Here is an 11,711-nt window from a genome sequence, read left to right as displayed (position 1 = left end):
CGCTCCAGGAGGCGGGAGAGGCGGCGGGAGCACTCCCTTGCAGCGCCCCTGCGCCAGTGCGGCTCCCTTCCTGCGCACAGTCCCGCACTTCTGCTCTGCGGAGCCCCTTCTCCCCATCTTGAACCCGCAGCCCTTTCGACTTCCTTTTCCCTGAAAGAAACCGGGACGCCCACCTCCTCCCAGGCCCGGGGCATTCTTTCTCCCCAGCCTCATTGACAGATGGACAGATGGAGCACGTGGAGGGGGCAGACACTAGGGCACCTTTCCCAGCAGGCGCTCTCCTTGCTGGAGTTGCCTTCTCCCCATGGCTGCCGTGCCCTGAGCACAGGGATGCACGGTTCTCTCTCTCTCTCTCTCTCTCTCTCTCTCTCTCTCTCTCTCTCTCTCTCTCTTTCCCTCTTCCCTCCTCCCTCCCTCTCTCCTTCCTTCTGTCTCTCTCTCTCTCTTCCTTCCTTTCTTTCCTCTTTCATTTAATTTTTATTTTATTTCTTTTAGAAAAGGAGAGTGAGAGGGGAAACATCAATTGTTGTTCCACTTATATATGCATTCATTGGTTGTTTTTAAAAAAATTGATTTCAGAGAGGAAGAAAGAGGAAGAGATAGAAACATCAATTATGAGAGAGAATCATTGACTGGCTGCCTTCTGCACGACCCCCACTGGGATCCAGTCCACAACCCAGGCATGTGTCCTGACTGGGGATCGAACCGGGCTCATTGGTTGCTTCTTGTATGTACTCTATATACAGGGATGGAACCTACCACCTTGGCCTATCAGGACTATGCTCTAACCAACTGAGCTACCCACCCAGGGCTGGGATACCCAGTTCTTCCCAACTCACTTGGGAGCACCTGCAGGGACCTGGAAAGGTGGCACCCAGAGTGAATCCGTTGCCAGAGGCAACTGCCCTGCACTGATGGGCATGAATAAGACCTGGGCTTGGAGTCCTGAGCCCTATGATGACTTAGCAGGGTGTAGGGACAGGCCCTACCAGGGACCAGGCTACCCTCTGCCCACTGGATTGGTGCAGGACACACTGCTGGACAGATGGACCAGACTCTACAGCATAAACTCCAGGTTATCCCTGAGAAGAACAAGTTCGCCCACCCCCAACTTGGGCTCTTTGTTTTATTATGTACTGTCCAGGTAAGAAATGTTGGAACCGTAGAGGATTTTTATGAGTTTATTTGAGCCAAAATGATGATAGTTGCCAGAAAGATAAAATCTCAACAAATTGACAACAATGCATCAGAGAATGGCAGTTTTACAATTTATTTTATACATTAAATCAAAGCAGGAGACATAAGAGGGGTTACATGAGATCCATTGGTGGTAGATTAAAGGGGTAGGAGAGAGTAAATTGTGGGAATCTCTGGGGTTGGATAATGAGTAAAACAGAGACACATACTTCTTTTGCACTGGCGAGTACAGGGCTGCTAACAACATTTACAGCACAGAGAGAACGAAACACAATGAGGAGTTTCGTGTCTCCTGCTCTGGTGCGGCAGGTGTGCCCTGAGATGGTCCGGAAAAGATTGCTCTGACATTCCAAGGGTGTGTGGCTTTAGATGCAAAAAGACAGCCGACGAGCTCTGTGGATATAAAGATGGACTTTGTCAAGGAAGATGCGACAGGCGTGGGTTACGACCACTGCGGTGACCCACTCTTCATTAGGAATTTTAACGTTCAGACTATCTGTTACTTTGGTCTCTGAGTTTGTGGGGCCCACCATGCAGGTCTCCTCTAAGCTTGTCAGGTTTGGTGTGTAGTCCCCTTTCACCCACACTTCCTTCTTTAGGTGATAAATCAATCCAAAGGATGCACTGATGACCAACCACTTGTCTGGATAATGTGTTCCCAGGGTGCTAGGAAGGCTCATTCCTAGGAAGTCTTAGTGCCATCATTTGTCTTGCTGAACAATGGACCACTGGGGATGGGGCACGACTATAAACCTGATGGAAGTCAACGCCAAATTTTCTCAAAAGGGAAAGACAAATAAATGGGAGGCAGTCAGATGTTATGGGCCTTCATTAAGAGAAAAGCCCTCTTACCCTAGCTGGTTTGGCTCAGTGGATAGAGCATCAGCCTGCAGACTGAAGGGTCCCAAGTTTGATTCTGGTCAAGGGCACATGCCCTGGTTGAGAGCTCGATCCTCAGGAGGGGCATGCAGGAGGCAGCCAATCAATGATTTTCTCTCATCGTTGATGGTTCTCTCTTCCTCTCTGAAATCAATAAAAATATTTAAAAAGAAAAGAGAAGAAAAAGTCCTCTTGCCCAGCCAGTGTGGCTCAGTGGTTGAACATCGACCCATGAACCAAGAGGTCACCGGTTCAATTCCCAGTCAAGGCACATGCCCGGGTTTCGGGCTAGATCCCCAGTAGGGGGCATGCAGGAGGCAGCCAATCAATGATGTTTTTTTCTCATCGATGTTTCTACCTCTCTATCCCTTCCCTTCTTCTCTAAAATAACCAATAAAAACATTTTAAAGAAAAAAGCCCCTCTGCATGGCCAGTGTGGCTCACTGGTTGAGCATCGACCCATTAACTAGGAGTCACAGTTTGATTCCTGGTCAGGACACATGTCCGGGGTGGGGGCTCAATCCCAAGTAGGGGGCGTGCAGGAGGCAGCCAATTGATGATGTTTCCCATCGATGTTTCTATCTTTCCCTCTCCCTTCCTCTCTGAAATAATAAAAAGGTATTTTTTTTAAAGAAATATAAAAAAGCCCTCTGGCCCTAGCTGGTTTGGCTCAGTGGATAGAGCATCGGCCTGTGGACCAAAGGGTCACAGGTTTGATTCTGGTCAAGGAGGAATCCGGAAAGGGGGCTACATGTACCTTGGTTGCAGGTTCCTCCTTGGTCAGGGCTTGTGCAGGAGACAACCAGTCAATGTGTTTCTCTACATCGATGTTGCTCTCTGCCTTTCCTTCTCTTTTCCACTCTCTCTAAAAATCAATGGAAAAATATTCTTGGGTGAGGATTAACAAAAAAAAAAAAAAGAAAAGAAAAGAAAAGAAAAAGAAAAAGCCCTCTGGATCACTTCTAACCTGAAAGCTATCATGATTTAAGTTTTGCTGCCATCTCACTTTCCTGCATTTTGTACCCAGTATAATATTTACTTAGATTCTGAGGGCACACCATGCATCTCTTTGGTTTTTACAATCTGACCATGAATTGGGTGTTGTTGTGGTTGGTCTTGTTTTAATATGGCCTATCTACTTCCCATTGGAAGCACTCAACTGTCACTATCATTATTAACCTGATTCCTGCTAGTTGTACAATTGGGGACTGTAACTTTAAGGATAAATCAGGGCCAAGGCTGTAAGAACACATGGTGTAAATTATTATTACCATCTAACATTTTTCAGAAGCTAGGAGGACAGTAAGAGTTTCATATGTACATTTCCTGTGCCTGAGCAGCATTATAGAGGACCATGTTTTTATAACCACTTCAGCTTCCATCTGAATTAATATAGTTAGTAATTTTTGTTGGGTTAGGGAGTAAGCATCTTCCCATAATTGGGTTCTAGCATTTGTCAACATAAGAAAAATCCAAACCTGTGCATAGTTTTCATGAGTTTATTTGAGCCAAACTGATGACAATTCTTGGGAAGTAAAATCTCAAGGGATTGAGAAAATGCTCTGGATAGTGGCAGTTTTGCACCTTATTTTATAGATTACAGTCAAAGGAGGAATCTGTAAAGGGGGCTACATGAAATCCATTCTCTGGGATTGGATAATAAGGCAAAATGGAGGGACACATAGTTCTTTTACATTGGTGGGTACAGGGTCGTTAGCTATCAGCATTTATAGCACATGGAGATGGTATATTCGAGAACAAGATATCAATGAGGAATTCTGTGTCTCCTGCTCTGGTGGAAGGTTGGGCCCTGAAGGGTCTGTAAAGGAAATAACCTTGACATTTCAAATGTATGTCGTCCTAGATGGGAAAGACAACAGACAGGCTCAGTTAAGGTAAAGATTGCCTTTAAAAATATATCTATTTTTATTGACTTTAGAGGAAGAGGAAGGGAGAGGGAAAAACATCAGTGTGAGAGAGAAATATCAACAGGCTGCCTTCTGCACACTCCCCACTGGGCATGTGCCTTGAGCGGGAATCTAACTAGATACCTTTCAGGAGGAAGTGCCCTTGTGGGGAATTGAACTGGTGACCTTTTAGGCATGGGGCAATGCTCAACTAACTGAGCCACACCAGCCAGGGTGGTAAAGAATGACCTTCCTCAAAGAAGATACCGGCCTAGGACGTGACTACCTGCGTGACTACGTGCAATGACTCACTTTTAGTTGGGAAGGTTTTTGTTTGTTTAATCTTCACCTGAGGATATTTTTCCATTGATTTCTTAGAGAGAATGGAAAGGAGGAGGATGAACACAGAGAGAGAAATCTTGATGTGAGAGAGACACATTGACTGGTTGCCTCTTGACCAGAATCGAACCTGGGACATTTTAGTCAACCGACCGATGCTCTATCCGCTGAGCCAAAGTGGCAAGGGCTAGTTAGGAAGTTTAAATTTCAAACCATCCTAAGTGGTTTCTTTGAGTTTCTGAGTTTGTAAGGCCGCCATGCAGGCCTCCCCTGAACTTGTCATGTGGTCCCATTTTGTCCACACATTTACACATAAAATTCCTTTCTCAAGATTCCTTTTCTCCTGGTCTTCTACAACTTCTCTTGTCTTTCTTAGTTTCTCTTTTTACTCATTCAGAATTAATATTAGTACAAACTCCTTCCTTTTAACTCCTCTCAAAAACACACATCCCTTTCCTTCCTTCTGTAATAACATTCCTTCTAAATTTTCCAAAGAGAAACCATAAAAAAATACTATCGATAATACAAACAGTATCTTATACACCTTCAGCAATTATTAACAGTTGGGCTACCAGGTTTGAGAAAAGCCCAGAGAACAAGTATCCTATGTAATAAAGAGGTAATATGCAAATTAACCCTCACAAAGATGGCTGCCTACAAGCAGGCCAGCAGGGGGGTTAGTGCGGGATGACCAAACGACTGAACAAGCAGCCTGTGTGGGGTGACCAGGCTGGCAGGGGGTTAGTGAGGGACAACCAAATGACTGAACAGCAGGCTGTGTGGGGCAACCAGGGATCGGGCCTAAACCGGCAATCGGCCATCCCACAGGGGGTTCTGGATTGGAGAGAGTGCAGGCTGGGCTGAGGGGATTCCCCCCCGCCCCTGCATGAATTTCATGCACTGGGCCTCTAGTAACTATTATAATGACCAATATTATTAGTGGACAGGTAAAGACAATCAAACGAATGTTTTTTTATGATCAACATCAATTTTTAGGAATCTATGTGTTGTTGATGTCTTTGGATAGCTATCTCTGATGTCGGTGACTCATCCTTTTTTATTTTTTATTTATTTATTTATTTTTTATTTTTTTTATAGTAGTAGTTTTTTAAAATATATTTTATTGACTTACAGAGAGGAAGGGAGAGGGACAGATAGTTAGAAACATCAATGAGAGAGAAACATCGATCAGCTGCTTCCTGCACACTCCCCACTGGGTATGTGCCTGCAACCAAGGTACATGCCCTTGACCGGAATCAAACCTGGGACCCCTGATTCCGCAGGTTGACGCTCCATCCATTGAGCCAAACCGGTCAGGGCTATTTTTTATTTTATTTTTTAACTGATTTCAGAGAGGAAGGGAGAAAGAGAGAGAGAGATAGAAACATCAATGATGAGAGAGAACCATTGATCGGCTGCCTCCTGCACACCCCCCGTTGGGGATTGAGCCCACAACCCAGGCATGTGCCCTTGATCAGAATCAAATCCAGGACCCTTCAGTCCCTAGACTGATGTTCTATCAACTGAGCCAAACCAGCTAGGGCGAATGTCTCTTTTTTATAAGGTTGGTTCATGTGCCCTTCATTTAGATGCATAAGCAACCAGTAACTGTTTTACAAGGAGAAAGTGTATGTTTACCAAAAGTGGTAGATATCAGGTTGAGGAGCATCATAAAGAGAGCTTTTGGCCGAGGGAGATTAAAAGTGTCTGAAAATTTACCTAGCTGAATTGTAATTGTACCATTTGTACATTCCACTAATCCAGAGGACTAGGGCGATAGGCACAGTGAAAATGCTGTAGAATAGGCCAAATGGTATAGGTGGGTTGCCCAGTGAATGAGTCTCTTCCATCAGTGTAACTCAGAGGGAATTCCCCAATTGGACATTATTTTTTTTCAATAGCAATTTATCTACTGTTAGGACTGTTGCTCTCCTGCAAGGGAATGCCTCAACCCAGAAAAAATATGCAAATCATAGCTAGTACATATTTGTATCACTGAAGTGGTGGCATTTGGATAAAATCCAATCATCATACCTCACATGGAAGTGGGGAATGTCCTTGGGACCTGTAGATTTGACAGACAGAGGATCTGCTATACACTTTACCAGCTACAGCGGGAGGAGGTTTTTAGTAATATTATTGATTCCATGAAATCATCAATGAGTTAGCTTATGTGCAAGTTGAAGTTTAGGGAGTCGGGCCCCTATAGGTAAGATTGTTTTCTGATTGGGTCCAAACCATATCTGTTTGTCTGGCTCGAAGTTTCCCCCTTTTTGTTGCCATGCCCTCTTTCTTTCTTCTGCAGTCGTTTGTTAACTGTGAACGGCCTTTCACTTATTTAACAGGCAGAAGAAGCATTCTCGGGTCTGGGTAACTTATCTGTTCAATGCTGTGTGTCTAGCTGCATGATTTCCTTTTGCTTCAGAAAGTCCTGCCATTTTGAATAGTTGCCAACTGTCTCATTTGCTGTATGACATCTAATAATTCTGTAAGTCGTTCTCCATTCTGTATAGGCTGACCCGAGGAAGACAAGAAGCCTCGCGGCTTCCGCAATATTCCAAAGTCATAAGCTACAGCAAAGGCATAGCTACCATCAGTGTCAGTATTGGCTATTTATTTGGCCAGTTAACAAGCCTAGGTTGGAACAATTAATTCAGCTGGCTGGGCAGATCTCATTCAAGTAAATAAGAACCTTCCACCATGTCCACATGGAAGTTATTGCATATCCAGCTCAGTAACACCCCTGCCCGTCTTTCAAAGATCCATCTGTAACCAAATTAAGTCAGTATTATCAATAGGAGTTTCCTGTAAACCATTCCAAAGCAAGAAGGTAGTTAATAAGCAAAACACAATAGTGGATGCTCACCCTGCAAAGAGGGTAGTAAAGATGCTGGGTTAACACTGTGACATCGAGTTAAAGTACTATTAGGTGCAGAGAGCAGGAGAACTTCATGAGAAGCCCGTCAGCTAACTCAGGAATCTGAGGGTGATGGGAGCTCAGTAGAGATTCAGCCAGTGGAACATCAATGAAGGGGAGCTCGTAAGTATCTCCGGTTTGTTTACCTAACACATCTGCAGCAGAGCTGGTCGCCATGCAGGGAGGGAGCCCTTTGGCTGCCGAGTCTAGCTGTTGGCTGTGATAGCCTTCTGGTCTATGCTGATCTCCATGTTTTTGTTATTTTCATGTAACAAGGAAGAACGTTTATAGGGAAGTTGTCCCAGAGCAGTAGCTAGTTCTTCCTCTGGAGCAGTGGTTCTCAACTTTCCTAATGCCGCGACCCTTCAATACAGTTCCTCATGTTGTGGTGACCCCCAGCCATAAAATCATTTTCGTTGCTACTTCATAACTGTAATGTTGCTACTGTTAGGAATCGTAATGTAAATATCTGATATGCAGGATGTATTTTCATTGTTACAAACTGACCAAAATTAAAGCATAGTGATTAATCACAAAAACAATATGTAATTATATATGTGTTTTCGATGGTCTTAGGCGACCCCTGTGAAAGGGTCCTTCGACCCCCAAAGGGGGCGCGACCCACAGGTTGAGAACCGCTGCTCTGGAGCTTCTTCAGCTTGTTTCCTTCTGGGTCCTGGTCGTTGAGGGCTGCCCTCTGTCACCTCCACATAGATTCTTAGTCACCTAAGAATACCCAAAACTCAAACTGGAGGGAGTAAATGCCCCTTATTTTTAGAGCTGAACAAACTCAGGTTCTCATTTATCTCCCAGAGGTTTTGTTCAGACCTCTCAGTAAGCAATTCCAACTGAAAAGCCAAAATTAAAAAAACAGCCAGCCACCTTTATTTTTCTCCTCCTGTCCCTGACTCATCTCACCCTTAAGCTTTAGTTCACCTTGAGAATTTTTTTTTTTTTTTTTAAAGAATAGCCCAGGGCCTCCTACCTTAAAGCAAGGAGGTTCAGAATTCCAAGAAAAGCTCACCCAGGCCCCAGCTGGTTTGGCTCAGTGGCTAGAGCATCAACCTGCGGACTAAAGGGTCCTGGGTACGATTCTGGTCAAGGGCACATGCCTGGGTTGTGGGCTCGATCCCCAGTGTGGGGTGAGCAGGAGGCAGCCAATCAATGATTCTCTCACATCATTGATGTTTCTATCTCTCTCTCCTTCTCTGAAATTAATAAAAAAATATTTTAAAAATAAATAAGTAAATAAATAAAAAATGAGCAAAGGAGTCAAGTAAACATTAAAAAAAAAAAAAAAAAGCCCTGACCGGTTTGGCTCAGTGGATAGAGCATCAGCCTGCGGACTCAAGGGTCCCGGGTTCGATTCCGGTCAAGGGCATGTACCTTGGTTGAGGGCACATCCCCAGTAGGGGGTGTGCAGGAGGCAGCTGATCGATGTTTCTCTCTCATTGATGTTTCTAACTCTCTATCCTTCTCCCTTCCTCTCTGTAAAAAATCAATAAAATATATTAAAAAAAAAAAAAAAAAAAGCTCACCCAGGTTCACCCATGCAAACAGGGAGCAGGTGGGGCACAATGGATCCAAGTTGGATCCACAGGGTGGTTCTGGGTGGGTTTCTGTGGAGCTTTGGCAACTACTCCAAGTGTTGAAGTAAGAAACATCCAAACCTATAGATAACTTTTATGAGTTTATTTGAGCCAAAATGATGACTGTTGCTGGGAAGCAAGATCTCAACAGATTGAGAAAATTCTTTGAAAAAAATGACAGTTTTACAGCTTATTTTGTACGTTAGGATTAAAGGAGAAGACCTAAAGAGGGTTACATTAACTCCATTAGTGGTAAATTAAGGGATGGGAGAAAGCAAATCGGGGAAATCTCTGGGATTGGAAAAAGTAAAACAGAGAGACACATAATTGTTTTGCGTGAGGGGCGGGTACAGGATCGTTAACTATGCGCATTTACAGCACATGGAGATAGATGTATGCCGAAACAATGAAGAATTCTGTCTCTTGTTCTGCTGGGAAGTTGTGCTCTGAAGGGTCTAGAAAAAGGAGATTACTCTGATAGTTCAAAGATATATAATCTTAGATGCAAAAAGATAATAGATGGGCTCAGTTCAAGTAAAGGTTGACCTTTGTCAAGGAAGCTACAGCCTAGGACGTGACCGTGGCCATGATTTCTCTTAGTTCAGACCATCCTATGCGGTCACTTTCGGTCTCTGGCCTCTGAGTTAGTAGGGACGCCATGCTGGCCTCCCTTGAGCTTGTCAGGTTTAGTATGTGGCCCCTTTCGACCACAATGCCCACTGCCTGTCTGTCCCCCCTCCCCCAAGGTAATGGCATGAGGGCAGCACTCTGGGCTCTCTGCCCCCCCCCCCCCCCCCCGCCACGGGCTCCAGCACCCGGTGGCCACACAGTGCACTTTGTTCAAGCGCTGGGCAAGGCACAGCCAAGGAAGGCACCTCCTGCGGCCCTGCCATCACACCCGGGCACGATGTTGACCTCTTCGGGCACGATGTTGACCTCTTCTGAGAAGACAGGGGCCTCACCCTGTCTTACTTCTCAGAGGGCAGCACCTGAGACGAAAAGCGGGTGGCCCTGCTCCACAGCCTGGGGCAGGAGCCGTGGGTGATGCTGGGTCCCGGGGAATCCGGCGTCACCCACAGCCTCTGCCGCTGAGCCCCTCACGCCCTGCCCAGGGGTGGCTTCCTGTCCCAGCTGGGCAAACAGGAAATGCTCTCACTGTAGAGAAAGCCTGGTCTTACGTGTTCATTGTCCCTTGTGATCCCAACTCTCCACCTGTGGGATGTGGGGTGATGATAGTTTTTGGGGTGGGGGTGTTTAAGGAAGAAACTGCCCGGCCGGGCCTGAAAACGTGTGTCCCCCAGCGCCGTGCGTCCCACGGCTCCCCGAGGACGCCTTTCAAAGCAAATTCGGATCCCAGGGCAGTTCTGTCTTTGTCTGTTTAGCCATGAAAAAAATTATCCGTGGAATGAAAACAATTGAAATGCCGTGAGAAACATGGCTTGTGTAACTTGTACTTGACACAGCATGTGCACCCACTTCACCCGCACACAGTCAGCAGTTTGATGACAGTCAGGACATTTGCTCCCAAGTCTTCAGGGGGTGTCGGTGGAAAGCCCTCCAGACAGGAAGGACTCCTTGGTGGCTTCTCGTTTCCGGCCCACGAGGAAGGCTGTTGGGAAGCCTGGTGTTGGACGTGTAATGACGTGTTTGTGTGTGGGGGGCGTGTGCTTCCGTGTTGAGTATTAACATTTTGTTCACTTTCCTTTATTTGGGGAGGCTTTATCTGGGACCAGAGGTCGCTGAGGGTGGGATCTCTTGGCTGAAACCTGCGATGGGCCAGGAGAGTGGGGCTCCTTCGCCCAGGAGATGCTGCTCTGGGAAGGGCCACACTCAGCACCTCATCCCTTCTCACGGGCCCCAGGGATGAGCCCAGGGAGGTGGGGGCTCGTCCAGGGACACACAGCCTGGGCTCAGACCAAGGCCACGGCCACATCTTCACAGACACGCAGTCTGCCCTTTAGGGCCCTTCCTATTCTAGCTGGTGTGAGATATGAGCTAGAGGACCAGCTCGAAGGTATTTATTTTGTATTTATTTTTATTTTTAAGTATATTCTTATTCATTTCAGAGATGCAGGGAGAGTGAGAGAGATAGAAACATCAATGATGAGAGAGAATAATTGATGGGCTGCCTCCTGCACACCCCCTCTTGGGGCTCAAGCACACAACCTGGGCCTGTGCCCTGGACAGGGATCGAACTGTGACCTCTTGGTTCATAGGTCGATGCTCAACCACTGAGCCATACCAGCCAGGCAAAGTTATTCATTTATTTTAAAAATTTTTTATTGATTTTTAGAGAGAGAGAGGAAGGGAGAGGAAGAGAGAGAGACATTGATGTGAGAGAGAGATAATAATTGGCTGCCTCTGCACACACCCTCCTGGGGATTGAGCCCACAACTCTGAGCAGGAATCGAACTGGCAACTTTTCGGTGCACAGTGAGGCCCAACCAACTGGGCCACCCAGGCCAGGGCAGCTCAAAGGTTATTGAGAAAATATGGCCCTGCCTTTTCCCTAAGAAGCAGGTGCCCCATGTTTGGGATTTCCTTCTGCAGGCAGCTGGGAAAACACATGTGCCTGGCCATTCTTAAACCCAGAGCCTCCCCCCGCTGGCAGGGGTGGGACTCCACTCGGGCAGCCCAGCGTGGCAGAGGAACGGGGCTCTGCTCATGGCCGGCCTCTCGGGGAGCTCCTTGGAGTCCCGGCCTCCCTGCCGAGAGCTAGGGTTGATGCACACGAGCCCTCGGGCCTGCTCTCGGGTGAGCTGGGTTCACGGTGGGTGCTGTGTGGGGCCATGAGAGAGGCCTGCGTGGCTTCTGGGCTGCTGAGCGGTGCAGGTCCCTGGGCTAGGCCGTCAGCACCACGTCACGGGGGTGTCTTCACACAGG

This window comes from Myotis daubentonii, chromosome 7, assembly GCF_963259705.1.
Source record: "Myotis daubentonii chromosome 7, mMyoDau2.1, whole genome shotgun sequence".
Lineage (NCBI taxonomy): Eukaryota > Metazoa > Chordata > Mammalia > Chiroptera > Vespertilionidae > Myotis > Myotis daubentonii.
The sequence above is the reverse complement of the archived record's forward strand: the minus strand, read 5'-3'. Positions refer to the sequence as shown.